This window comes from Dromiciops gliroides, chromosome 3 (assembly GCF_019393635.1).
Source record: "Dromiciops gliroides isolate mDroGli1 chromosome 3, mDroGli1.pri, whole genome shotgun sequence".
In the NCBI taxonomy this organism is placed as follows: Eukaryota; Metazoa; Chordata; class Mammalia; order Microbiotheria; family Microbiotheriidae; genus Dromiciops; species Dromiciops gliroides.
Genome location: NC_057863.1, coordinates 83,402,320 through 83,415,482, shown reverse-complemented (window position 1 = coordinate 83,415,482; position 13,163 = coordinate 83,402,320). Strand labels below are relative to the sequence as shown.

General features: G+C 39.6%; 1 long non-coding RNA gene across 1 annotated transcript; it reads left to right on the top strand.

The window, feature by feature from the left end:
- The first annotated feature begins 9,722 nt into the window (after nt 1–9,722).
- Nucleotides 9,723–12,806, top strand: LOC122749894. The gene is made up of 4 exons (XR_006355718.1): nt 9,723–9,827; nt 10,733–10,773; nt 12,434–12,582; nt 12,749–12,806. It is a non-coding gene; the product is annotated as an uncharacterized LOC122749894 (long non-coding RNA).
- Nucleotides 12,807–13,163: the final 357 nt, after the last annotated feature.

Genomic DNA, 13,163 nt, shown 5'->3' with positions numbered 1-13,163 from the left:
TGTCAATTCTACCTTTACCACATGTCTTTTATCCATTCCCTTCTATTCAGAGACACATCCTCTATCCTTCAGGCTCTCATTACCTCTTTCCTGGACTATTGCAACAACCTCCTAATTGGTCTCTCTGACTCCTTTCTTTACCCTTTTCAATTCAGTCCCCACATAACCCCTTATACCATTCCTTTGTTCAAACAGAATTCATGATATTCTTTCTCAGCAGAACTTTTGGGGGGTAAATTATAAACATGAGAAATAGTAGGAAAAGGAAACCATTGAATTTGAAGAGACAGAAAGATACACTCAGGTAAAACAATGGGAATGAAGAAAAGAGCCTGGCAGAGGAGGGTGAACTGAATACCATTCAGGTACCAACCCCAAAAGGCTCACGGTATTTTATGGAAAGAACACTGCATTTGGAGCCCAGGGAATTTGTTAGAATTCTACATCTGATACTTATCAGCTTGTAAGACCTTAGGCAAATATGTTTCCATACTTGGGACTCACTTTCATCCTTTATCACATAAGAAGGTTAGATTAGATGACGTCTAAAGTCTCTTTCATCTTCAAACCCCATGATACTCTGGTTCTTTGGGCTAAGGACCAGAGCCCAGATGCCTCTTGGAAAGGATAAGCTCTTTTCCACAATTTCAGGATGCTACCCAGACCAGCTGCATGTGTATCCCTAGATACAAAGGCTCTGAGTTCCAGCCCTCACTCCAGACACAATCATTGCCTTGCAACTGAATGGGACCCTCATGGCATCAGTAAAATCACACCACAAGAATCCTGAAAGTCATGAGCGAAGTTGCCCTTTAGGGACTTGCCCTCTGAATGTCAGCACAAGGTAAGGGAGCAAGCCTAGATTGAAAGTTACTGCTCTTTCAGGAAAGAATTTAAGCATGATCCTGAAACATACAAGGGAATGGATGAGATGGACATCAGGGTTCTAAGTGGGCATTGCCTTGAATTTGCTCATGATGTTTTCTAATGACCCAAAAGAGTGCTGTAGGCTTTGACTAATGAGGAAAGCTAAATAAGGAATGGGGAAAATGAATGAGGAAATGAAGCTAAATAAAATGATTCAGAGGACGACATTCTCTCTTCCAAAATACTTTCAAGAAAGGAAGAAAATCCTCTCATTTTTGGCTCACCACATAACTTAGCCTCGAAAATTGCTGATGGAGCTACTAACATGATGCTTTTTTTTTTCCATAAGGCACCAACCAACCAGCCTTCAAGAAATGTGACTACCATTACTTACTGATCTGTGAAGGCAATCATGATCACTCTGTAGTTCTTGTTTGAGAGGCAGGGTACAAAGGACATGTCATAGAGGTGATTGAGCATTGGGATCTGCCTGATTCTGTCTTCCACTTGGACCCCGAAGGCAGGGACAATCAAAGGTACCTCATGAAAACTGCCGGTTGAGTCATCTCATTGCCTCTATCTTAGAAATGCCTTCATTTAGCAAGTCAGATCCACACCTGTGACTTAATTAGTTAAAGGGACCTTCTAGTGTGGGATTTCCCTCCACTGATCCAGATAGGCAACTGGTCTTGGAGAATTGTTTGGGTACCTGGGAGGTTGCATAATTTTGCCATGGTCATACATCTAAATAGGTCAAAGGTAGCACTTGAAATTAGGTTTTCCTGCCTCTATCCTTTACACCATATTGTTTCTATAAGAAATACACTTCTAGGGTTAGCTCAGTAGTACACAGTAGATAGAGCACCAGCCCTGAAGTCAGAAGGGCTGAATTCAAATCCAGCCTCAGACTAGCTATATGACCTAGGGCAAGTCACTTAATGTGGATTGCCTTAAAAAACCAAGAAGAGGGGGCAACTAAGTGGTACAGTGGATAAAGCACTGGCCCTGGACACTTGACATTTACTAGCTGTGTGATCCTGGGCAAGTTACTTAATCCTCATTGGCCGAGAGAGAGAGAGAGAGAGAGAGAGAGAGAGAGAGAGAAACACATTTCCAGAAAAAAAAAAAAAGAATTCAAGGTCAGTAAGTCCAGGGAAGGGCACATCAATATTATTGATTCAATGGGAAAGGCAGAGTTACCAATCCAGCAATACTATGGCAACTGGAAAGGGAGGGGCTGGGAACAAAATCTGAGTGAGCAACTTGAGGTCAGTGTCAAGAGACCCAAACCAACTGGTGGGCACACAGGAAATAGGCTAAGAAAGCAGTATTCAGCACCCAGAGCCACACAAACCAGCTAGGCTATACCAGAGACACAGAAGGGTCCTGGCCATAAAGAGGTTAACTGTGCCCCTGGTCTTTTCTTCTTTCCTTTAATACAATGTATTCATGAATTTCTGTGGCTCAAAAAATTGATCACCTGGTAATTAACTCTGTGAACTTTACTGGGCTGGTCCTTGGATGACAAAGGGAGAAAGATTGAGATCATAGTCAAGACTATACTTGAAGCTTCTCTGGTTTGGTAGGAACTAGGAAAACTTACATGCCATTGGGAATGTATGCGAAGGACTGGACCTGTGATTTCATCAGTGTGGAGAGCTTCCAGGAAGGAATTTCCCTGACCAATGCAGCATAAAACATGCTCTGTCATTTACTCTTCAGGTTGGGGCACTGTGAGGTTAAGTGAGCTGGCCAGGGTCATTTAACCAGTGTGTGTCAGAGGTGGGATTCAAACCCAGGTCTTCTCGAACCCAAGGCCAACTCTATTTTCCATGCCATACTTTTTTTCTACCACTGCTGTAACCTTTGGAAAGCCAGGGGATACTTCTCCGCCATGATAGAGACCTGTGATAGGAGAAATAAATTCTCCTTATTCATGTAATCTATGTGCTGCTAAACTCTGGACTCACATGGATTAGGGATTAAGTCATGTGAATAATTCTTCTCATAGTCACTCTCTTAAATTGTGAGCTCCTTGAAAGCAGGAACTGTCTTACTTTTCCATTTGTATCCACAGCACTTAACTCGGTGCTTTGCATATAGTAAGTGCTTAATAAATGCTTCATTCATTCATTGATTCTCATGGCTTTTTCATTTTACCCAGTTTGAAAATTGGAACTCCTAAAGTCACTCTACATATTCAGTTGCCCACTATGTTAACAGGACCTTAAAAAAAGGCAATTTTAGAATAGGAAAATACTTCATCAAGACTAAAATGAAGAATAAAATAACAGGGAAACAATATCATATATCCCTGGGTAAGTACAGTCTCCTCCTTTTTTATTTTTTACCCAGCTGCACTCCTGGGCTTCCTTATGCCTTCTGGACTCATCATCCTACAAGACAGCATCAACCCTGAAACAACCTCTTCAGTAGTTCCTGCCCCTGGGGTCCCCCCTTCCCTGTAGTTGGAGAGGATGGAGGATGGACAGTGGAGAATTCTTCCTAAATCCTCCATTTAGGGAGAGTGAAATTTCATCATTTCTCACCTGGCTGTGCTAATGGACTTCACTATGTCCTCAAGCTGGGTACCCTTCCCCATCCCTATTTCCAGCTTTTTTCTTTTAATGTTGTCTTTCCCCATCGAATGTGAGTTACCTGAGGGTAGGGGCTGTCTTTCACCTTTCTTTGTATCCCCATGTTGTGCATGTTGAGTTTGAGATGCCTTTGGAACATCCAGGTGCAGCTGTCAAACTGGCAGTTGGTAATATGGAGTTTGGGAGAGAGATGAAAGTTGGGTTTATAGATTTGAGAGTCATCACTTTTGCTTTTTACAAATAAAGCATATTTTTGTAGAAGTATTTCATATTTTTTACTTGGATGATACCTAATGCATATGATTTCCATCAATCCTCCAATCCTGTAACTAAGGGTGTTATAGATCTTCTCTTTCTCTGTGGCTTCCGGACACCTACTTAGCATCCCTCTGAGGCCGGAATACTAGTAGAACATAGCATAGAGTAGTAGCAGCACTAATACCCTTTGATGCTGCAGAGCTGCCATTATCCTTTGGGCATGTCACAGGGCTGTTTCTTTTTGCTTAGCTGGGTACCTCTACTGTCCTGTTATTTCTGCTGTGCTGCCCTGTGCTGGATGCCTGGATGTATCCACTGTTGCTGTACACTTCCACTCTTCCTGGATAATGCTGCTGCTGCTCTCTGCTACCATCTTCTGGTGTTTGGTGACTATGCTATTTCAGGGGGAGCAATCTGCCAGTTCTTTAGTATGATAGTCCCAAAGGACATCTTTAGCTCTTTTGTGATGTAAATTCTCCAGCCAGGTGCACCCAGCCAGCTGCATCCAGTCAGCTGGTTGGAGAATTCTATAAGTCTGAATTGTGAGCTCCTTTTCTCCTTCTTGAGGGTACCTCAGCTGAAATTATTATCTGAGTTATGGTCTACAAGTCCTTTTAACCTATATTATTTTATCCTTCAATCACAAGCCTGTGTCCCTTTCAAATTATCCCATGGACTCTGCTTACAAAAATTATAAAGGCACTGACTGGAATTTTAATGAAGAGATTCCTTTCAACCCATTTTTATCCTAGCAATTTTGCCAAGCAAAGTAACTGAAAAGGGCCAGGTGGGGCTGGTGGTTTTCGTTGTATATTTCTGTATGCCAAAAAAATACTCATTTTCCTGTGTGATAACCAACCAATAATAAGTACAGTAGGATTTTGTATTCTCTATGTCTTTTTTAAAAAAAGATGTAGTCTTCTACATAATGATATATTGACCAAAGAAAACTGCTGTTGGCTGGTCAAGATAATAAGATCATAGATCCTATAGACTATTGAAGAACCTTCTGGTTGGTGTCTCTGCCTCAAAGCTCTCCCTACTCCAGTCCGTCTTCCACTCAGCTGTCAAATTAACCCTTATAAAATACAAGTCTGACCATATCACTATCATTTTCAACAAATTCTAGTAGCTCACTATTACCTCCAGGATCAAATATAAAATCTCTGCTTAGTATTCAAAACCCTTTATAACCAGTTCCCTCCCTCTTACTTTTTTGATCTTATTCCTTATACCTCACCGTGTGCTTTGCAATCCATTGTCACTTGCCTCCTCGCTATTCCTCCCATGACACACTCCATCTCTAGACTATACTCATGTTCACTGGCTGTCCCCTACGCCTAGAATTCTCACTCCTCATCTCTACCTTGGGACTTCCCTGGCTTCTTTCATGTCTCAGATAAAGTTCTATTTTCTGCATGAAGCCTTTCTCATTTCTCCTTAATCTTAGCATCTTCCTTCTGAGATTATCTCTCATTTTTCAGACGTATGGGGTGGGCCAAAAGTCATGAGGGGGTTAAAATATTTAATAGCTCCTTTATTTTTTGTTTTTAATTTACAATATCATAGCATCAAATACAGCATATGGGGAAATGAATTTACACTATATCTGAAAAATCAAATCTCATAAAGGGTAAAAAATAACTTTCAAAAACTTATTAAAACATTGTGACTTTTGGCCCACACTGTATTTTATATATATGAAGATACACACATACACATGAGAAATAATTCATTTGGACCCCTACTCTATTCCAATTGGTATTAATCAATTGGATACGGTTCCACAGAGATAGTGATTACAAGTTCTGTATATTAGGACCCGAAGTTGTGAACTGCAGGTTGTAAGTTCACTTGTTTAATCATAGGAAGCTAAGGAGAGGGCCTTTACCCTTGTTTTCCCTTCTCAGGATGACCGAGCCCAGTGTGGTGGAGTTGACTCAATTGCATGGAAAATCTTCCAACTTATTTTTGTACCTCTGGACCACTCTCTCTTGTTCAACATGACCATCTAGTCAGTGGAGATACCCCCTGCTTTGCCCAACCTGTGGCCCTGCTGACATACCATTTTTGCTTATTTTACCTTATGCATCATATATCAACCCATGGAATTTTTTTGTGTGGGGCAATGAGGGTTAAGTGACTTCCCCAGGGTCATACAGCTAGTAAGTGTCAAGTGTCTGAGGCTGGATTTGAACTCAGGTCCTCCTGAATCCAGGGCCAGTGCTTTATCTACTGTACTACCTAGCTGCCCCAACCCATGGAATTTTTATACTTTGTATAGCTATTTTAGAACATCAAGGTAATAGATCTGGTATCAAACCTTATAAATGTTAGCTGTTGTTGTTTGTCCTACATTCTTGAAGAGAGCCATGACATTGGGGTGATGAAATGACTTGCAGTGAATTGGAGGGAGGGCTGTATAAGATCACCAACCTCACTCTCTTCTCCAGAGCCATCTGGGTCCAGTGGCAAGACATACTTCAGGATGACTGGAGCTGGCCCTGAATGTTTTAAGGCAATTGGGGTTAAGTGACTTGTCCAGGGTCACACAGTTAGTAAGTATCTGAGGTGAGATTTGAAATCAGATTCTCCCAACATCAGGGCCAGTGCCCTACCCACCCACTGCACCACCTATAAAAACAAGGTCATAGAAGAAGGAGAGGACTCAGATAGTGAGGAAGATTTGGGGTCCACTTCATTAGAAGGGAGGATGGAGCCTTTAATAAAGTGCTATCGCCTCAGTGCTCCGACTGTCTCTTTTATGGCAGGTTGGAAAATTTTAATTGTCATGTTAATGGCACCCCTGGATGAGACTGAACCTCAACTTCTCTTGGCCTGTCCCTGCAAGGGAACAAAAAAGGAAGTATACACCAGGTCAAATTTTTGTCGATGTCTCCCCCATGGAGTCACTTAATCCCCAGTTGTCTCACACACACAAAAAAAGAATATATAAAAAGGTTGGTTTATTAGTAGTAGGTGTACTGGATTTGGAACGAGAGGACCTGGGTTCAAGTTTCAGCTCTAATACTTTCTTTTTTTGGCAGGGCAATGAGGGTTAAGTGACTTGCCCAGGGTCACACAGCTAGTAAGTATCAAGTGTCTGAGGCCAGATTTGAACTCAGGTACTCCTGAATCCAAGGCTAGTGCTTTTATCCACTTCGCCACCTAGCTGTCCCTTGTTTTTAATAACTTTTAATGATCATTTTAAAAATGTGTTTTCCATAACTGTATTTCAACATAATTAACTTCCTTTATAATTTGATATATAGATATGTGTATATGTATATGTGTGTATATATATATATATATATCATTATGGATTTAAAAACATTATTCTGAGTAGTCCATACGCTTCATAAGATTGCCAAAATTGTCTATGGTACAAAAATGGTTAAGAACCCTGTCTATAACAGTCATTTAGTAATTAATCATATTTTTGGTATTGTTTTTAGTTTTTCATTTGTATATACATATCCTGTTTTCACAACTAGATTATAAACTCCTTGAAGCCAAAGACCATGCCATATACTTCCAGTATCCTCTATAAGCTGGAGGAGATATTTCAGAGAGGGTGTCCCAGAGGAGGTAGTCTCTGATATAGGCCTTGAAGGAAGAGAATTTTAACAGGTAAATGTGTAGAGGGAAGAGATGAAAGTATCCCACTTCTGAGTGGTAACTTCCTGGCAAACCATCAAAATCACCTTAGTTGTAACAATGTAAAAGAATAAAATTGCCGTTAAAAAAAAGAATATAAAATGACTAAATCAGCCCCTTTCTTTTTAAAAGATTAATGACACAATTTGCCTACAAAGTTGACTGCTGTTACAAATGGTTATTCACTTGTCATTTCCATGATTCCCTGTTAGCTCTTGCTGGGCAATGAGGGTTAAGTGACTTGCCCAGGGTCACACAGCTAGTAAGTGTCAAGTGTCTGAGGTTGGATTTGAACTCAGGTCCTCCTGAATCCAGGGCCAGTGCTTTATCCACTGTACCACCTAGCTGCACCCCCCTCTCCCATAAAGAGACTTTTTAAATGACTACAGAGTGACTTAAACCTGAAGTTTGCATTTTAAGAACTGTCTTATAAGTCATGAGATATGTTCAGGAGAGATTCAGTGAAGAGAGAATTTGGGTAGGTGTTGAAATGGGAAGGACCTGGAAGGTGGTATGAGAGTGTTTGGACTGAAACTCTTGTGAGCTTGGATGATTCCACGACTCAGATTTGAAAAAGAAATATACTTGCTAAGCCTGAAGTTTCAGCTAGCCAGTCTCTAAGTCTGATGTTTTGGGGTATCAATCTGTGAAATTGGTTATATATTTTTTTTCTTTTTCTATTCTTTTTTTTTTTTTTGGTGAGGCAATTGGGGTTAAGTGACTTGCCCAGGGTCACACAGCTAGTAAGTGTTAAGTGTCTGAGGCCGGATTTGAACTCAGGTCCTCCTGAATCCAGGGCCAGTGCTCTATCCACTGTGCCACCTAGATGCCCCAAAATTGGTTATAATTTTAGTGTAGAATAAAGGTATACTCAAAAACTGTTCTTAAAGTTGGGACAAGTATGTTGCAGGAAGGAATTTTTATTATTAGAAGCCTGGACAAGGAAATCTTAGACCATCTTCAAAAAAGAATTAAAATGTGTAGAATTGGTGTTCATCTACTCCTCTGCTGTTTACTGGTTTTAAACAACCAACCTGAGGGCACCAAACAAGTCCTGATCGGGACTTCTGATTGAAAGTTAATCCCGGGTCAGCTAGGTGGTGCAGTGGATAGAGCACTGGCCCTGGATTCAGGAGTACCTGAGTTCAAATCCAGCCTCAGACACTTAACACTTACTAGCTGTGTGACCCTGGGCAAGTCACTTAACCCCAATTGCCTCACTAAAAAAAAAAAAAAGAAAGAAAAAAAAAAAAAAGAAAGTTAATCCCAAATTGTTCCCAAAAAGGAAAACTTGTTTTGAAATCAGAAAGCGACTGAAGGTAAGTGAAGTTTAATGGTATTACTGCAGTTTAAGTCATTTGTTTAGGTAAATTAGGAACACACTAAAACTTGTGTGGAAATCAATTAGTGAAAATAAGTTCAAATGATATAAGTGCTTGTACACCTAATAGAGGGTCCCACTAGTTTTAGGACCTCCTTAGGTCTTATGAGCCTAGACATCAAGTCTGTGACTAGATCTGTGGAAGCCTCTCATAAAGGCTGAAAGGGATTGAACCATATGACTCTTCAGAACAGGGACCGCTATTTCCCAAACCCTAAAAATATAGGGAATAGTTTAGTTTACATAAAAAGGGAAAAGAAAAAGGGCAATGCTGCTGGCAGCCACATCTGTGACTGGAGGAGCAGGGCACCAGGATTCCAATTGCAGAGTGGGGGCTAGTGGTGGAGGCCTGTAACCCTTTAATAGGACGGAAAGGCTCTCAGTAGCTTTCATTACAACCACACCAAAGCCGTTTTGAACAGCTCGCAATGATGGTGGACAGTCTAATAGCCATGAAAAGTCATAAATGATCAAGAATGATCAGCTAACAAAAGATCAATTTAAAATGAGCATATGGCTTATAAAAGTATAAAATAAGGGAGCTAGGTGGCGCAGTGGATAGAGTACCGGCCCTGGATTCAGGAGGACCTGAGTTCAAATCTGGCCTTAGACTCTTAATACTTACTAGCTGTGTGACCCTGGGCAAGTCACTTAAACCCAATTGCCTAAAAATAAATTAATAAATAAATTAAAAATTAAAAGTATAAAATACTGAAATTATGAGAGAGAAAAGCAGAACTTGCAAATTATTTCCAAACAAATAAACATTTTATAGGATAAAATAAGGAAATTGACAACATAAAATATATTTTGATCTGTTGGAAGCTTGTAAGGTCATGAAACAAACCACAGTGCTTTGGTGTGAGAAGAATAGCAGAGAACTGTTTAGAGCACCAGAATCTGTGATGTTCCTGTGCCATAGTTGGGCTCTGGCCAATCCTTTGGTCATTGCCAAGTAAATTCTTTTATAAAATAGCTGAATGAATGCTTTTCCAGCGTTTCTTCTCCAGAGTTATCCTGCTTACCGAAATCTGTGATACCCTGCAATGAGGAACTTCTTGTGCTGAGTGAGTTCTTTTGGGGTCTATTTCCCATCAACAATTCTAATTGCCCAAAAGCCCTTAAAGAAATTGGTATGAACTGTGCATTAGTAACCACTAAAGAACCAAAGAGGGGTTTACTAGAGGAATTAAATAGAAGAAAGAAAGGGTAGTGTTGCAGAAGGAAATAAAAAAAAGTGAAGAGTGAGGTGAAGGGTAAAGAAAGTTGGAGTCTGTTTGCACTGACAGTGTAAATTCAGGGTCTGAAAGTAAAGGGTTTTGGAGTTTGAAAAGGATATTTCAGAGAGAGTCTTAATCCCACTGAAATAGAAAAGATTTAGTAATTTTTTAAAAAGCAATATCTTTTGATAGTTGCTACCTGTCTTCTTTCCCCAGTCAATATAATACTATAAAATGTTTCATAAAATGCATATTAATTAATTGATTGATAAAGGATCATCACTTTGCTCTGGTTTAAACAGTCATGCTAAAGGATTAGTAATTTAGAAAATTTAGAGGAATTGGTTTGACTCTTTGGGTAATAGGAAGTTGTTAATGTCACTACGAATTTTTGAACATAAGCTAACTAAAAATAATGGACCTTGTGTAAAATGAAGTTTAGTTATTGCCATTATTCATTATAAATTGATTGGGTTGAAAATATTGTAATGGCAGTAAATTAGAGAATCTAATCAGTCCTTGTTTGTACAAAGGGAATGATAAATGTTTACACCTATCTCCCAGGGTTGTTGGGAGAAACATATAGTTGTGAAGTGCTCAATACAGTGCCTGGCTTGTATAAAGGATGAACGCTATACTATTCAAACCTTGTAAAAATACAATTGAAAAAAATGCTATCCCATTTTTTCCGATTGACATGGAATGTTAACAAATTGAGACATTATAGACTAAACATTTTTTTTTTTTTGCAGGGCAATGGGGGTTAAGTGACTTGCCCAGGGTCACACAGCTGGTAAGTGTCTGAAGTCAGATTTGAATTCAGATACTCCTGAATCCAAGGCCGGTGCTTTATCCACTGTGCCACCTAGCTGCCCCTAGACTAAACATTTTAAAGTATTATTAAAACCAGGCTTAAGCAACTTCCAAGACAGAAAAGGCCTGGCACATGGTAGGCACTACACAAACTACTATGATTAGCATGAAAATGTGAGGAGTAATAAGATAAATGACTTTCTATGAAGTGATAAGTTTGAAGGGTATTTAACTAAATTATTGTCATCTGATTGTTGATGTATTAAATACAAAAAGGCTAAGAGGAGCTGTTAAAACAAGTTTATTCCTCTTTTCAATCTGAATACTGCTACATTATAAATATTTCTGTTGAATGATTATTAGAGGATATTTTGTGTAAAAAAACCCCAACCATAGTAAATAATAATAGTACATGACTTACTGTTAGGAGAAAAGCAGTGTAAAATCCTCTTAGGAGATCTTTGTCAATGAGGTTACTTGGGATGAGCCCTGTTGACAGCGTATTGTGAAACTCTGCAGCGCTCACTGCTCTGTGAGGAAATGGGGCCTATGCCATCCAAAGTGGAGAAGTGAAACTTTTGAATAATAAGTGGGTGTCATTTGAGATCGTTGGGAAACTCATGTAATAGCATCTTTTAATGCGATCATTATTTAATTTATTTAATTATTATTATTTAATGCTATTATTTTGAACCACTGTACATGAAATTGTGCTGAAGTGGAAACAGCAATAAAAGACTAAACAGGTCTCTTGGGTCTAGACAACTGAGGAAGGTAAGCTATTCCTCCCGGGTATACTTTTTTTAAATTCATAAGCAAAGAATTAGTGTGGCACACAAGGAATAATAGATTCAATTAAGCAAGGGTGAGTTACTCCAGACACCACTTCAGTGCCAACTTGCATGACAGCCACTTCTCTAACTTGTATCTTTTTTTTTAATTTAAAAAAATTTTTTAATTTTTTTTGCAGGGCAGTGAGGGTTAAGTGACTTGCCCAGGGTCACACAGCTAGTGTCAAGTGTGTGAGGCTGGATTTCAACTCAGGTACTTCTGAATCCAGAACCAGTACTTTATCCGCTGTGCCACCTAGTTGTCCCCTTTATTTTTTTTTTAATTAAAAAAATATTTATTTATTTATTTTTGGCATAATTTTTAATCGATTGCCTTTCAAGTTACATCCAATGGGGGCTATCTTCTAACTTGCACTCCTCTTTGAGCACTTGACAGAAAAAGATTATTATTGTGCCCAAATCAGTCCTTGACCTAGTTATAAGGCCATAGCTCCCTCCTAATACCATAGCTTTCACCAAGGAAATTGTGCCTTGGGATGACTCAAGTGTCTACATGGACTGATGGGCATCTCATTTCATTGTATTCTAGAAAGGGTCTGATGTTCTCCCTTTGGCTTTATCTGCAGACCTGGGCGGGATGGGGCGGCGCTGGGGTGGTGGTGGTGGTGAATGATAGTTATAACTAGATGGCATTTATGAATAGATGAAATTCTAGATGGATTTTGAGGCTAATGTATGAAAAACAAACAAATAATGACCACCATTATCTGGCTGTAAGATGGAATAAGTGAAATTTTGCTGTTTGAGAAAGATCCTCTTGGGACTTTAACTCGCTGTCTTGAATCTCAGTCTTTAATCCAGGTCTAAGTGTCTGATCCAACATCAGGCTGCTGGTTCATCATTCAAGGGAAATGCCTTGTGCCCCTGTAGTCTAAGAACTGTCACAGGTGGATGTCTGTCCCTGGAAAAGTCAAGGGAATGTCCTTGTAAAGGTGAAGGTAGGATTCTCTTGACCTGTCCCCATCTTGATAAATAAGACCTTTCCCCACCTGGTTAATTCTGAACCTGGCTGTGATATCCTGTTTTACAATCAGTTGCCTATGACTCCTACCTGAAATCAAACAGAACTAATACTGTTATGTTTCTGCCTTTCTCCCCACATAGAAAATTCCATTGATAAGGAAGAAGAAGAAGAAGAAGAAGAAGAAGAAGAAGAAGAAGAAGAAGAAGAAGAAGAAGAAGGAGAAGAAGAAGAAGGAGAAGAAGAAGAAGAAGAAGGAGGAGGAGGAGGAGAAGAAGAAGAAGAAGAAGGAGAAGAAGAAGAAGAAGAAGAAGGAGAAGAAGAAGAAGAAGGAGAAGAAGAAGAAGAAGAAGGAGAAGAAGAAGAAGAAGAAGGAGAAGAAGAAGAAGGAGAAGAAGAAGAAGAAGAAGGAGAAGAAGAAGAAGAAGAAGAAGGAGAAGAAGAAGAAGAAGAAGAAGGAGAAGAAGAAGAAGAAGAAGAAGGAGAAGAAGAAGAAGGAGAAGAAGAAGAAGAAGAAGGAGGAGGAGGAGGAGGAAGAGGAGGAAGAGGAGGAAGAGG